Source organism: Melospiza melodia, unplaced genomic scaffold (assembly GCF_035770615.1).
Source record: "Melospiza melodia melodia isolate bMelMel2 unplaced genomic scaffold, bMelMel2.pri scaffold_174, whole genome shotgun sequence".
Lineage (NCBI taxonomy): Eukaryota > Metazoa > Chordata > Aves > Passeriformes > Passerellidae > Melospiza > Melospiza melodia.
Window position 1 is genome coordinate 122488 of NW_026948520.1, and position 13965 is coordinate 136452.

At 48.4% G+C, this 13965-nt stretch overlaps 1 long non-coding RNA gene across 4 annotated transcripts; it reads left to right on the forward strand.

Moving 5' to 3' along the window:
• Positions 1–647: 647 nt before the first annotated feature.
• LOC134433282 (uncharacterized) lies at positions 648–4693 on the forward strand. Of its 4 annotated transcripts, XR_010031521.1 has the most exons (7): positions 648–721; positions 1251–1315; positions 1935–1998; positions 2688–2763; positions 2885–3194; positions 3535–3652; positions 4247–4693. It is a non-coding gene; the product is annotated as an uncharacterized LOC134433282 (long non-coding RNA). The 4 variants fall into 4 exon arrangements; XR_010031519.1 differs by lacking the exon at positions 648–721 and having other exon boundaries at positions 728–1315; XR_010031520.1 differs by lacking the exon at positions 648–721 and having other exon boundaries at positions 728–1315; positions 4425–4693.
• Positions 4694–13965: the final 9272 nt, after the last annotated feature.

Consider the following 13965-nt stretch of genomic DNA (forward strand, 5'->3'; position numbering starts at 1 on the left):
AAGGACCCGTTTGATGCCCAGGAGGGACTGCAGCTCCCGGTGGCGGGGGACGGAGCGGTGGCTGTCAGCCCGAGACTACAACTCCCGGCAGGCCATGCTGCTGGCGCGGCGTGTGACGCAACGGCTGACGCGGCACATGAGTGGCTGGCGTGCCAGGCGGCCGCGCGGGGCTGTGCGCGCGCAGCTGCCGGCGCCTCTCCCGCGCGGGACAGCGACGCTGGAGGGGCGCAGCCTCCGTCTGGCCGCCCGCCCGGAGCTGAGCAGCGCGGAAGGAGCGTCCGCCCGGTTCCTCGGCCGCACTCAGCGGTGCCGGGGGCGGGGGCGCTGCCGCCCGCCGATGGCGGAGGGCGAGGCGGTGCTTTGCTGCCGCGGGCCGGGAGCTGCGGGAGCCGCCCCGGGCGAGCGGCGCCGGGCGCTGCCGCGGTCCCGGTGGGGCGGCCGCCCTCGGGCTGGCGGAGGCGCCGGAGGAGCCCCCGAGCTGCAGCCGTCTCCCTCGGGCTGCTGCCGGTGCTGCGGGCGGAGGCGGCTCCGCCGCGTGTTGGGCGCTGCGAGCAGGGAGCGCTGCGGTATCGCCGGCATGACGGGGTTGCTGCCTGCGTTAGTGCTCGTGGCTCTTTGTGCCGTGACAGCGGATGGACCGGCGCTGGGCGGTAAAGCCAGAGATGGCCGGGAGAATGCCCAGCGCAGGGAGCGGGCGGGCTGTATGCTTCGGATGGCACAGGTGCGAGCTGCAAAGTCACCCCCCCTTCCGCCCCTGCCCTCCCGAGCCCCAGGGAAAATGCTTTCCAGCATTGTCGAGCTTCTGAAAGACAAAACTTGTGATCTGACACTTGCATCCAGAAAAGGTTTCTGTCTAGATTAGCAAATGCCTCAATTGTTCTTGGTTACATCCCATGACCGGTTTTAGGCAGCGACTTTATAATGCTTTTAGGATTTTCTTGTACAATGGTGAGAAAATAGGCAGGTCTGATAGTGGTTTCACTTTTTGTTCTACTTCACGTTCCGTAAGATTCTTTTATGCAAGCACTTGTTTTAAAATTCTACTGTAAGCGTTTATGGTTCACTTTTTTTTTCTTTGCAGCACCCGTGACTTTTTTTTCCCTCTAAATCAGGAGTAAATATAGCTGAGTAAAATTACCTTGATTTTCTTCCTTCTTTTTTAACTGAATTGTTTTTATTAAAAATCCTATTTGAATATGTAGAAAAAGTGGGGATGTCTTGTAATATATCGTAGCTTTTCTTGTTTACAGGATACTCAGAAAATATGTCTCCCTTAGAGTCCCACAGAAACGTTCTCAGTGCGATCTCTATCAAGGTATGTATTTACAAGTAAGTGGTCTCTTTAGATATTGGCCTGTGAATTACCTTTTCCTGTAATACAGAGCTTGCGTTCTGTGGGTTATGATAAAGCTGTAAAACATGTCAAAATGGTTTTGCAAGTCTGAATCGTTGAAGGCAGCAAGAAGTGGATTTAGAGCCTGTTCTTGAGCAGACAAAGGGAAAAAGTGTGGCTTTGATGCTGAACTTGTCATTTTTCATTTGACTTGTCTTGCATTATTTAAGAGTAGAGAGAACTAGAAAAAGAGAGAAATCGAATTGGTTCTTGAGCACTCCTCAAATGCTCACCATGATCCAGTGTAGAGCCGAAGGGAAGGGTGATGGAACAGAGCTCTGTGCTTTAGAAGGAAATAAATTTAAAGCTGACCTCCGCACAGAGTCTCACTAACTTCTGTGGTTTTAAAATACAAGATAAGTTTAGGAAGTGTTGGAAGTTAGTGTTTTGGGAAAGAAATGGCAGTTCCACAGAACATTCCATTGAACAGAGGCTCTGGGAACGATTCATGTTGTAAGTGCTGTCACTGCAATCAGTTGGTGGTTCAGCCTTGAAACGTGCACCTGGCCTTCTATAAAGCACTGTTTTGTTTGCCTTTCAGTGCTATGAGTCTTGATCAATTGGAGAAGAGCCCAAGAGAAATTTTTCATCCCTTGATATAAAAGGTAGGAAGTGACTTTTTTGGTTTGGTTCTTTTTCTTTATTATTTTCTGGAAATAAAAGTAATTAAGTATAGGTACTACTGGTTTGTTTCTTCCAGTAGCAGGTGATAATAATAGTAGTAGTACTAGTAAAAATCATAATAGAAATAATAACAATAGTAATGTAATACTACTTAAACTGTCTTTATCCATTGGACTGGCCATTTCAAATCAAAACTTCTAAACACAAATCAAACCATCATCCTTGTAGAATCTTTCACAGCAGCGGGCTAAAGATCCTGGTTTTGTTGACAGCATTTATTGGTTCTGGAAGAACAAGAGGGAAGTACAAGCCTAACTACTTCTAGCTCACAGACCCGTCCAGTGAACCCAGCTTTGTGTTTTGGTGGGCTTGTGATGACTTTGAAATCAATTGCTCATTCCAGTAAAAAAAATTCATGTTTTTTTGAACGTGACAGCAGAAATAACTTTAGGCACCAACTGAATAATAATAGATCACCAGTTTAAGTTAAAAATTCATGCTATACTATCAAAATTTAAAGGTAAATTATTATGTATTAGGTGATGGTATAAAGTGTATGTTCTAATGTGTAATGCAAAGATACATACGTACCTGAAAGTCCTTAGAGGAAACAAATTTTTATGTCTGCTGTTTGATTATTTACCATACGATATTTGGTTTCATTTCCCAGGAATCAGTGAATTTTAACTTTGGAGTCCCCTATGCTAAGGATGCTCAGCTTACAGGTGATGAAATGTTCAGTAATGGTGAGTTTTTCACCTTCTCTTTAATTGCTATGCTGATCTGAATAAGAAAAAAAAAAAACAAAAGCAAGGGAAAAAAAAGGATGGTTTATTATCTTTTACGCTGTTATGTTTGTTTCCTCAGTATTTGCTGCAGCTCTGCTTACCCAAGCTTTGGGTTCCTTCTGTCCCACTGGGAGTTGCCCAATTTGGTTGCATCTGGTGAAATTCACCCTGAGACCTTACAGAACCAGCTCCAACTACATGAGAGCCATTTGCAGTTCTCTCCAGACGCCTGGAGAATGGGCGACGTTTCTGAGGATCCGGCGAGCGTGCTTCTGTCAAAACTCAGTCTGTGAAATTCCTGGGGAAAACCCTTCTGTGTCCTGAAGGGTTCAAACTCTGGTGAGGATCCAGTTATCAGGTGCTCACCTGGATGGTTCCAGCTGCCAAAGGTAACACTTGTACTCTTACCCTGTAGTTTACATCTATTGTATTTTTGTTATTTTGCAAGATTTTTTGTCTTTGCAAAATACTGTGCATTTCACTCTTTGGAACCTCTCAGATGGTTCTTTGGTGCAGCACCACCCCAGGGGACACTTGGCTGCTGTCCTGAAGGGGTTGGTGGCTAGAATTGTAAATCCTGGAGAGTTTGTGAGTCTTCTGTCCCCAGGGAGGTGTCATGCTTTGTTTACTTTTGTTCTGTTGGTTAGGCGCTGCTTCTCGTTGCAAGTATGAATTTCAAACTGCCCTGTTCTTATTTTAACTGTTTTCCTGGTTCTCTCCGCCCGGCAGGGAAAGACTCTCGTGTCCTTGTCGTCGGGCTCGGTGCTGTCCAAGAAGATACGGGGACTAAAAAAATCATAAGAAGCAAAATACGACTGCAGGGAAAAGAAGCTGGAGAGAACAGAAGGTGATATTGTTATCCTTACCCTGTATTAGAGACATCCGCTGCGCTTTGATGCTGGCAGCTGCCAGGGGCTTGTTAGCTCTTTGTAGGCAGGTGTAGGTGTTCACTTGTAGTTTTTTTCTCTGGACAAGTCAATTCAAACTTTGCTAAGCTTATATTTGCAGATTACTCTCTAGCACAGTCCAGCATGACATTTTTGAATGTTGTAAAAATACCATGTTACTTGGAAATTGCTAATGAAGAGAAGCTTTAGGGGAAGATAAGATTTCAGGGTTGGAAGTTGTGAGAAGAATTTTGTGGGGATGTTAGACTGAAGTAAAGCACACTTGAAGCTGGACTGGCATGCTGGCAGGTCCCCTATTAAACAGTAGTGCTGAGATTAGCCTGGGGGTTGCCCGTTGTTTCTGTAGAAATCAATGTTTCCTGGTCTTCAGAGGGAAGCTGCTTTGAAAAGCTGGAAGGTGCAGCATGCTGACAATCCCCGTGCTTTGGATTAAAAGTAGATTTCAGAAGGGTCCTAAGCTTTTGTCTTTTCCTAGAAGTCGATGTAATCCTATCGAGGAGTTTTTAATTCTGTGTTGCCATGTCATCCATCAGAGCCCTGTTGTACTAATCTTCATACAAGTACAAAACAACAAATCAGACCCTGTCCCAACCACTTAGAGCCCAGAACACGATTTCCTCGGGCTGCCATTTGTGTGCCATCGGTACTCACCGTGGAAGCGAGCTGGGGATTGTTGCACCCGTTGGGAACAAACCGCTTCTCGTCACACAGAAATGGAATTGGGACGACGCCTCGGCCAGCCCCTCTGTGCCATCGTCTCCTGAATCTGCAGCAGAGCAGTTCCAGTCCATCCGGGCACGTGTAATCCAGTTCCTGATGATCTGAGCACACAGAGCAGCGCTCAGCTGCTGTGGGGGGCTCAGGGAGGGCAGAGTGTGCATTGTCATCTTCCTGAACCTACAGACAAATCAAAGTGAGAAGCCACAGCGTGGAAATCAGTCACATATATGCTAAATAAAACTTGCAGATTTTTTTAAGAATTGTTGTTGCTTGTTCTTTGTTGTGCTTCAGTGCTTAGAAAACCTCCCTTTAAAATCAGTTAAATTCATCAGTTGAACCTTTGTTTGCAGACCTTCACTGAGCAGAATTCATTGCTGACTCAGTGCACGCTGTGCCGGCCTCCCGGGAGTGTGAGGAGCTCATGTGTGCTACTTTTTGCTTTAGGACGCTCTAAGGTATTTATTCCTTTTGGGATACATGATGAGAATTCCCAAGAGAGGTAGTTATAAAGTATGACATCGGGAAAAAACCTGTGTGGTTGGAATGTTGTTGCTGTCAAAAGTTAATTTTTTTTTAGCCAGTAGTTAGCTTTTTGCTTTATTTTTGTGGTATCAGTATTTTATTGTTTAAAAAATTGCTTCAAAATAACTTCTGTGGCTGGCCATCAGTACCTTGTTCAGATTTGCCTATTTGCTTGTAGCTAAAATGTTCACGTCTTGTTTATCATTCTATTTAAGAAACTGCTGCCCAGCCAACTAATAACTGAATATCTATCTGTCTGGGACATGGGGAGAGGATTTAGGTAATATCTTTGTTTCCAGAAAAGAGTTGTAGTGTAGTTTCTAAATAGAGGAGAAGAGGGTGAAGACTCTGGGCTCTGATGCCGTTGGGGCACCCCAAGGTCCCCAGGAGAGGGAGCCCCACTGGGGTGCAGGAGCAGATGTGTTCTCATGTAATATAGAATAAATTATAAATATAAATATGAAAATTATAAATATGAAAATATTTTTTAAAATCGTTACATAAAGCAGGCTTTTTTTATTTGTCAATAGGCAGGGTTTTGATTATAAAAATTATAAATACAAATAATATGAAGGTAGAAATGTAAGTATAGGAATATATCATAAATAAATACAGATATATATATATATATAAAAAGTTTAAAAACAAGAAAAAATTAGTTGTAGCAGTAGATATGATACATAAATAATAATTTAAATCCATTTCTAGAATTTTATGTATATTATATGTAATTAATAATACACTGCATCAAAAGAAACTAACTATAAATGTGCGTATAATTATACTAAGTATAAAAATATTTCAATATCGTTTGAAAGAAGGTGGTTTTTTGTATTTATTTGGCTAGAGATGGGGGTTTTATTTTGAATAAAAGAAATATTATAGAAATATAAATCTAAATATAGAAATATACAGTCAATATAGAAAGATATTTATAAAAACACGAACGAACGACGCCGCCTTCGGCCGAATGCAACGAGCTCAGCCGAACCAAGGCGAGACCGGCCGAACCTGACGGCCTCGAGCGAACCGAGGCCAGGCTTGCGAGGCTGCCTGAACCGAGCCGAGCTCAGCCGAACCGAGCCCGCTGCTCTCGTGCGCGCTAATTAGCGCGAGCGCGGTCACAGCCTAATGAGCTCCTGCGGCACGCCGCGCTCCCGATCGTGTCCGTGCGATGGCCGGGCCGCCCGCGGGACGCGGCAGCAGGAGAGCCCCGAGCCGGGCGAGTTTAACGTGAGGCGCCGCCGCTTGCCCGCTCTCAGGGAGCCGAGCGGAGTCGCGTCGAGCGCACTGAGCGGCTCCGAGTTCGGCCGAAGCGAGGCGAGCCGAGCCGCGCCGAACGTACAGAGCGGCTCCGAGTTCCGCCGAAGCGAGGCGAGCCGAGCCGCGCCGAGTGCGCTGAGCGGCTCCGAGTTCGGCCGAAGCGAGTCGAGCCGCGCCGAGCGCAGAGAGCGGCTCCGAGTTCGGCCGAAGCGCAGAGAGCAGAGCCGCGCTGAAGAGGCGAGTACAGCCGAATGCAGCCGACAATAGCCGAGTTTAGCCGAGCAGCTGTGAGCCTTGAGGTGAGCGTGCATCATTGCCGGTTTGGGATTGAGTGAAATGCACTAAGGAAACCAGCTTTGGGGAGGGAGGCAGGGAAATCCTCTCTTAACGTTTACCAATTCTTCCGTCAAACTCATCACGGCAGCACAGCGTGAAGACTGAAAGTGTAAGAAGATGTGGAGGGAAACAGAGAATCTGACAGGAGCATGGAATGCACAAGTGCACGAATTTTGCTTTTTGCTTGGATGTAAATTCAGAAGTTTTAAGGAATTTGGGAAGAAGAAGGGACATTTCAGAAGAAGAAGTTGTTGTTGTTACAGTCCTGGCAAAATCTTTTGTTCTAGCTAATAAAAGAAGTTAGTTTAAAAAACAAAAAAAAAAAAAAAGTGGTTTTTTTTTCTTCACTGTTATATTCATTGGTGGTATATGGTGTGTTGTTTTATTTCTTGGTGTTATTAACTCTGTGTAAATTGTTTTTTGCGTGAAGCTAACTTTGGATGGGTTGTTTTGTATTTGAGGTAGGATTAATTTCAATAGGTTTCTTTCATAGACTTCTGATAGGTATTACTGCGATTTTGGTTTTGTTTACTGTATGCATAAACATAGAGATTTGGTAGGGCCAGCTGGGCTGCTGGAGTTTTGGGTGTGAATTTATTAGATGGCTTTTGTTAAACACAGAATAATTATAGAAGGTAACAGCAAATTACTCAATTACCCAATTTATCCAGCTAAGTAACCTTACCACAAAGTTTTATATCTTGCCAGTTTTCTGTTCTTCTGCTCCAAGTAGTTGTTGCAAAAAAGAAAGTACTGCTATTTTTCTGAAGAACTTTCTTCTCTAACAAGCCCTTTACTCCCCTTGAATCTGAGTCAGAGCTAAACAGCTGCAGCTGCTCTGAGGGCTTGGTGGGATTAGCTCCCTCCCTTTTCCTGGGTGGCATGGGAACGAGAGGCGGGCACCACCAGGGGTTATTAACCCCAGCCGTGGCTGAGGGGCTTCATACCCTCTCTGGGATGTGCTGGGGCAAGAGCTCTCCTCCCATTTCAGCGAAGAGGCTCTTTCATCTCGTCTCAGCTTGTTTTCAGCAGGTGTTGCTGGCCATCTAAAGCACAGAGGCTTGGAAGATTCTGTGAAGAAAACAGCATAGAACACAGGGAATGTTTAGGTTTGTGATTTTGGGTTTTGTGTTTAGGGGTGGTAAGGTGCCTTTGTAATATTTGGTTTTGCTCTGGTTTTTTTTTTTTTTTTTTTTTTTTTTTTTTTTTTTTTTTTTTTTTTTAATTGAGGAGTGAGACTCCCTGAAATACCAAGCTGTGTCAAGCACAACAAATTTTCAGCAGATTCATGATGTCTTAAGAGGGATCTGCCCAGTGTCCAAGATGATGTTTGAGACTGAGGCTTCTGATGAGTTGAGGATTGTGATGGGGAGAGGGAGGGTGAGCACGTGTCCAGTTAGGAGTTATTGTGGATGGAGGGAGGTTTGCAGGCAGCAGGGTGAGAAAGGGTGTTTATTTGTTTATTTGAGGGCCCCCCCACACAAGGCTGTTCAGAAGCCTAGCAGAGGCATTCCCGTGTGTTACAGCACACAAGGTCATCCACTGCACTCACAGCAATGCCATTTAACTTTGCCTTTCTCTTACCCAGGTGCCACCCCTAATGAAGGCCACAGCCTTGGAATCAGGATGAAGCTGGAGCCTGAGGGAGCCAGGCACACTCAGGAAAGGGCAAGTAGCTGACTTGCAGGGATTTGGCCCGCGTAACTCTGGATCACACTTTGGTTTCGGTTTACTTTATTGTAGCTGACCAAGAGGCTCCTCGGCACTCATGAGGCCCTCGGAGGCAGACTCATTTCAGGTGCAACGTGGATCCACGTCACCGATCATCCAAAAGATAAGTCGGGGGCCATGGCCTGGAGATGAGTGAATAGTGGGTTGGGAGTTCTTGGGGCAGATTTAAAAATGAGCAGAGGGAAAGGCAATCTTGTCCAAGGGCCTCTTAGGACAGCTAAAGGGAGAGGCTCTACTTTTGATGGCAGCTTTCAGGCGGGCAGTGCAGAACAGCTCCGGTGTGCGTCGTGTTGTCCGGTGTGCCGTGTTCCCTAGTGTGTCTTTGGGGTCCCTTTTGCCCTCTTCCCTCGAGGCCCCCACCACAAGCATGATGTGTCGTGTTTCACGTCCCCCTGTTTGTCACGTTCTGTGTCACGGGTGTCTGCAGGTGTTTGTGCCGGAGCTGTTCTGCCCTGCTGCATGGCGTGCTTCAGTAGGACAAACCATGGGGAGTTGGAATTTGTGACGTGGGCTGTACTTGGGCTCTAGCTGCTCTTCCTAGATTGACATAAGGTGTTTGCAGCTTGTGAGTTACCCTGGTGGTGTTTGACATATGTTCTAGCTTTCTTTCAGGTGTAGCTGCATTCCAGGTGTCGCAGAGGGTCAGGGTTAGGAGGTGCCGGGCCTTCTTAGGAGCGCGGTGAGTAGCAGAGTGGTGGGGTTTTGGCCGATGCGGTGCCAAGGTCAGGCACTGATGTTTGGTTCTCTTTAATCTAGCTGTTTGAGAGACACCAGCCCGGTGCCAGCAGGACCTTCCCAGCTGACGAGGTGGCCTTTCTATGCACCTGAGACAGACTGGCATCCCCAGATGTCTGAGAGATAAGTAGAGGGCTGTGACCCACAGAGGGGATGAAGGCATGGTGCTGGTTTGGGAATTACTGGCAGGGGTTTTTGGGTCCGATTTGGAGGTGGGGGGTGTTCATGAAGTGGCCCCTTAGGCCCCATACAAGCCACGTCTCACTTTTGATCCCAGTGCTGAGGAGCGCAGGGCAGAGCAGTCCCGGTGTGTCTCGTGTCATGTGTCTGTTGTGCATTATGTGTTGTTTGTGTATGCAATGTCTTTTACCTTAGGGGGGCCTGTCAGGAACCCTGGCATCCTTGTTAGCATCTGTGATCTCTGCATTCCCTGGCCTGGCAGCCTGGCCACAGAACTTTTGACTGGGGAGCTCAGACAGGCATCAGACTCTCTTCTCTCTTTGGAAGCATCCAGTCAGGTGTCTTGTCAGGTCTTGTTCTGAGCTGTACGGACAGCTGTGCCCCACCTGGATCCATTGTGGTGGAGTAGGACTTGTAAGAATGTGAGGGCAGGCAGAGGATTCTGAGCATAGGATTCCTAGGCATCGATCTTTGCTGTTCTTGGAATAAATCCTTCAGTTAGCATCTTCTTCCTCCAGGGTTCTCTGAGCCTCATCAGCTGACCGTCAGTTTGAACTCAGTCATCTCCTTTTGCATTCTCTCAGTCCTTGCAGCCATTTTCCTTGCCAAGAGATTTCTGTTCCTGTTGTGTCCCTGTTGTCTGTCCTGTCCTGCCTGTCCTGATTCACGGGTGTCAGCACACGTATGTGCCGGAGCTGCTCTGCCCTGCCGCACAGCCTGGTGCGATAGGAGAGGGCCCGGGGACTTGGAATGTGTAATGTGGGGTGTAGTTGGACTCTAGGTGGGATTTGTAGATGGACACAGGATATCTGGAGCTCCTCAGTTATCCTGCAACAGTTTGACTCTTGTCCTACCTTTTTTTTCAGATTGAGATGGATTGAATCGGTGCCAGAGGGCCCCATCCCGTTGAGGGGATTGCCCCGAGCAGGTGAGGCCCCATTTGTCTCTGCAGCAGAAGTGTGTATGGTGACTGTGTTACAGCACTGTTCTTTGTCTTTCTTTTTAGGAAGTCAATCTGGATACCAGCAGCCGAGGTGAGCAGTGGAGAGAAATGGTTCTTATTGCTCAGCTCTCAAGAACAACAATTTTTCAGCAGATGGATCATGTCGCAAGAGAGGTCTGCCCAGTGTCAAGGATGATGTTTGAGACTGAAGCTTCAGGTGAGTTGAGGGTTGTGCATGGGAGAGAGAGGGTGATCAGGTATCCATTTAGGAGTTCTTGGGAGGGGGTTTGCAGGCAGCAGGGTGAGAAAGGGTGTTTGTTTGTTTATTTGAGGGCCCCCCCACACAAGGCTGTTCAGAAGCCTAGCAGAGGCATTCCCGTGTGTTACAGCACACAAGGTCATCCACTGCACTCACAGCAATGCCATTTAACTTTGCCTTTCTCTTACCCAGGTGCCACCCCTAATGAAGGCCACAGCCTTGGAATCAGGATGAAGCTGGAGCCTGAGGGAGCCAGGCACACTCAGGAAAGGGCAAGTAGCTGACTTGCAGGGATTTGGCCCGCGTAACTCTGGATCACACTTTGGTTTCGGTTTACTTTATTGTAGCTGACCAAGAGGCTCCTCGGCACTCATGAGGCCCTCGGAGGCAGACTCATTTCAGGTGCAACGTGGATCCACGTCACCGATCATCCAAAAGATAAGTCGGGGGCCATGGCCTGGAGATGAGTGAATAGTGGGTTGGGAGTTCTTGGGGCAGATTTAAAAATGAGCAGAGGGAAAGGCAATCTTGTCCAAGGGCCTCTTAGGACAGCTAAAGGGAGAGGCTCTACTTTTGATGGCAGCTTTCAGGCGGGCAGTGCAGAACAGCTCCGGTGTGCGTCGTGTTGTCCGGTGTGCCGTGTTCCCTAGTGTGTCTTTGGGGTCCCTTTTGCCCTCTTCCCTCGAGGCCCCCACCACAAGCATGATGTGTCGTGTTTCACGTCCCCCTGTTTGTCACGTTCTGTGTCACGGGTGTCTGCAGGTGTTTGTGCCGGAGCTGTTCTGCCCTGCTGCATGGCGTGCTTCAGTAGGACAAACCATGGGGAGTTGGAATTTGTGACGTGGGCTGTACTTGGGCTCTAGCTGCTCTTCCTAGATTGACATAAGGTGTTTGCAGCTTGTGAGTTACCCTGGTGGTGTTTGACATATGTTCTAGCTTTCTTTCAGGTGTAGCTGCATTCCAGGTGTCGCAGAGGGTCAGGGTTAGGAGGTGCCGGGCCTTCTTAGGAGCGCGGTGAGTAGCAGAGTGGTGGGGTTTTGGCCGATGCGGTGCCAAGGTCAGGCACTGATGTTTGGTTCTCTTTAATCTAGCTGTTTGAGAGACACCAGCCCGGTGCCAGCAGGACCTTCCCAGCTGACGAGGTGGCCTTTCTATGCACCTGAGACAGACTGGCATCCCCAGATGTCTGAGAGATAAGTAGAGGGCTGTGACCCACAGAGGGGATGAAGGCATGGTGCTGGTTTGGGAATTACTGGCAGGGGTTTTTGGGTCCGATTTGGAGGTGGGGGGTGTTCATGAAGTGGCCCCTTAGGCCCCATACAAGCCACGTCTCACTTTTGATCCCAGTGCTGAGGAGCGCAGGGCAGAGCAGTCCCGGTGTGTCTCGTGTCATGTGTCTGTTGTGCATTATGTGTTGTTTGTGTATGCAATGTCTTTTACCTTAGGGGGGCCTGTCAGGAACCCTGGCATCCTTGTTAGCATCTGTGATCTCTGCATTCCCTGGCCTGGCAGCCTGGCCACAGAACTTTTGACTGGGGAGCTCAGACAGGCATCAGACTCTCTTCTCTCTTTGGAAGCATCCAGTCAGGTGTCTTGTCAGGTCTTGTTCTGAGCTGTACGGACAGCTGTGCCCCACCTGGATCCATTGTGGTGGAGTAGGACTTGTAAGAATGTGAGGGCAGGCAGAGGATTCTGAGCATAGGATTCCTAGGCATCGATCTTTGCTGTTCTTGGAATAAATCCTTCAGTTAGCATCTTCTTCCTCCAGGGTTCTCTGAGCCTCATCAGCTGACCGTCAGTTTGAACTCAGTCATCTCCTTTTGCATTCTCTCAGTCCTTGCAGCCATTTTCCTTGCCAAGAGATTTCTGTTCCTGTTGTGTCCCTGTTGTCTGTCCTGTCCTGCCTGTCCTGATTCACGGGTGTCAGCACACGTATGTGCCGGAGCTGCTCTGCCCTGCCGCACAGCCTGGTGCGATAGGAGAGGGCCCGGGGACTTGGAATGTGTAATGTGGGGTGTAGTTGGACTCTAGGTGGGATTTGTAGATGGACACAGGATATCTGGAGCTCCTCAGTTATCCTGCAACAGTTTGACTCTTGTCCTACCTTTTTTTTCAGATTGAGATGGATTGAATCGGTGCCAGAGGGCCCCATCCCGTTGAGGGGATTGCCCCGAGCAGGTGAGGCCCCATTTGTCTCTGCAGCAGAAGTGTGTATGGTGACTGTGTTACAGCACTGTTCTTTGTCTTTCTTTTTAGGAAGTCAATCTGGATACCAGCAGCCGAGGTGAGCAGTGGAGAGAAATGGTTCTTATTGCTCAGCTCTCAAGAACAACAATTTTTCAGCAGATGGATCATGTCGCAAGAGAGGTCTGCCCAGTGTCAAGGATGATGTTTGAGACTGAAGCTTCAGGTGAGTTGAGGGTTGTGCATGGGAGAGAGAGGGTGATCAGGTATCCATTTAGGAGTTCTTGGGAGGGGGTTTGCAGGCAGCAGGGTGAGAAAGGGTGTTTGTTTGTTTATTTGAGGGCCCCCCCACACAAGGCTGTTCAGAAGCCTAGCAGAGGCATTCCCGTGTGTTACAGCACACAAGGTCATCCACTGCACTCACAGCAATGCCATTTAACTTTGCCTTTCTCTTACCCAGGTGCCACCCCTAATGAAGGCCACAGCCTTGGAATCAGGATGAAGCTGGAGCCTGAGGGAGCCAGGCACACTCAGGAAAGGGCAAGTAGCTGACTTGCAGGGATTTGGCCCGCGTAACTCTGGATCACACTTTGGTTTCGGTTTACTTTATTGTAGCTGACCAAGAGGCTCCTCGGCACTCATGAGGCCCTCGGAGGCAGACTCATTTCAGGTGCAACGTGGATCCACGTCACCGATCATCCAAAAGATAAGTCGGGGGCCATGGCCTGGAGATGAGTGAATAGTGGGTTGGGAGTTCTTGGGGCAGATTTAAAAATGAGCAGAGGGAAAGGCAATCTTGTCCAAGGGCCTCTTAGGACAGCTAAAGGGAGAGGCTCTACTTTTGATGGCAGCTTTCAGGCGGGCAGTGCAGAACAGCTCCGGTGTGCGTCGTGTTGTCCGGTGTGCCGTGTTCCCTAGTGTGTCTTTGGGGTCCCTTTTGCCCTCTTCCCTCGAGGCCCCCACCACAAGCATGATGTGTCGTGTTTCACGTCCCCCTGTTTGTCACGTTCTGTGTCACGGGTGTCTGCAGGTGTTTGTGCCGGAGCTGTTCTGCCCTGCTGCATGGCGTGCTTCAGTAGGACAAACCATGGGGAGTTGGAATTTGTGACGTGGGCTGTACTTGGGCTCTAGCTGCTCTTCCTAGATTGACATAAGGTGTTTGCAGCTTGTGAGTTACCCTGGTGGTGTTTGACATATGTTCTAGCTTTCTTTCAGGTGTAGCTGCATTCCAGGTGTCGCAGAGGGTCAGGGTTAGGAGGTGCCGGGCCTTCTTAGGAGCGCGGTGAGTAGCAGAGTGGTGGGGTTTTGGCCGATGCGGTGCCAAGGTCAGGCACTGATGTTTGGTTCTCTTTAATCTAGCTGTTTGAGAGACACCAGCC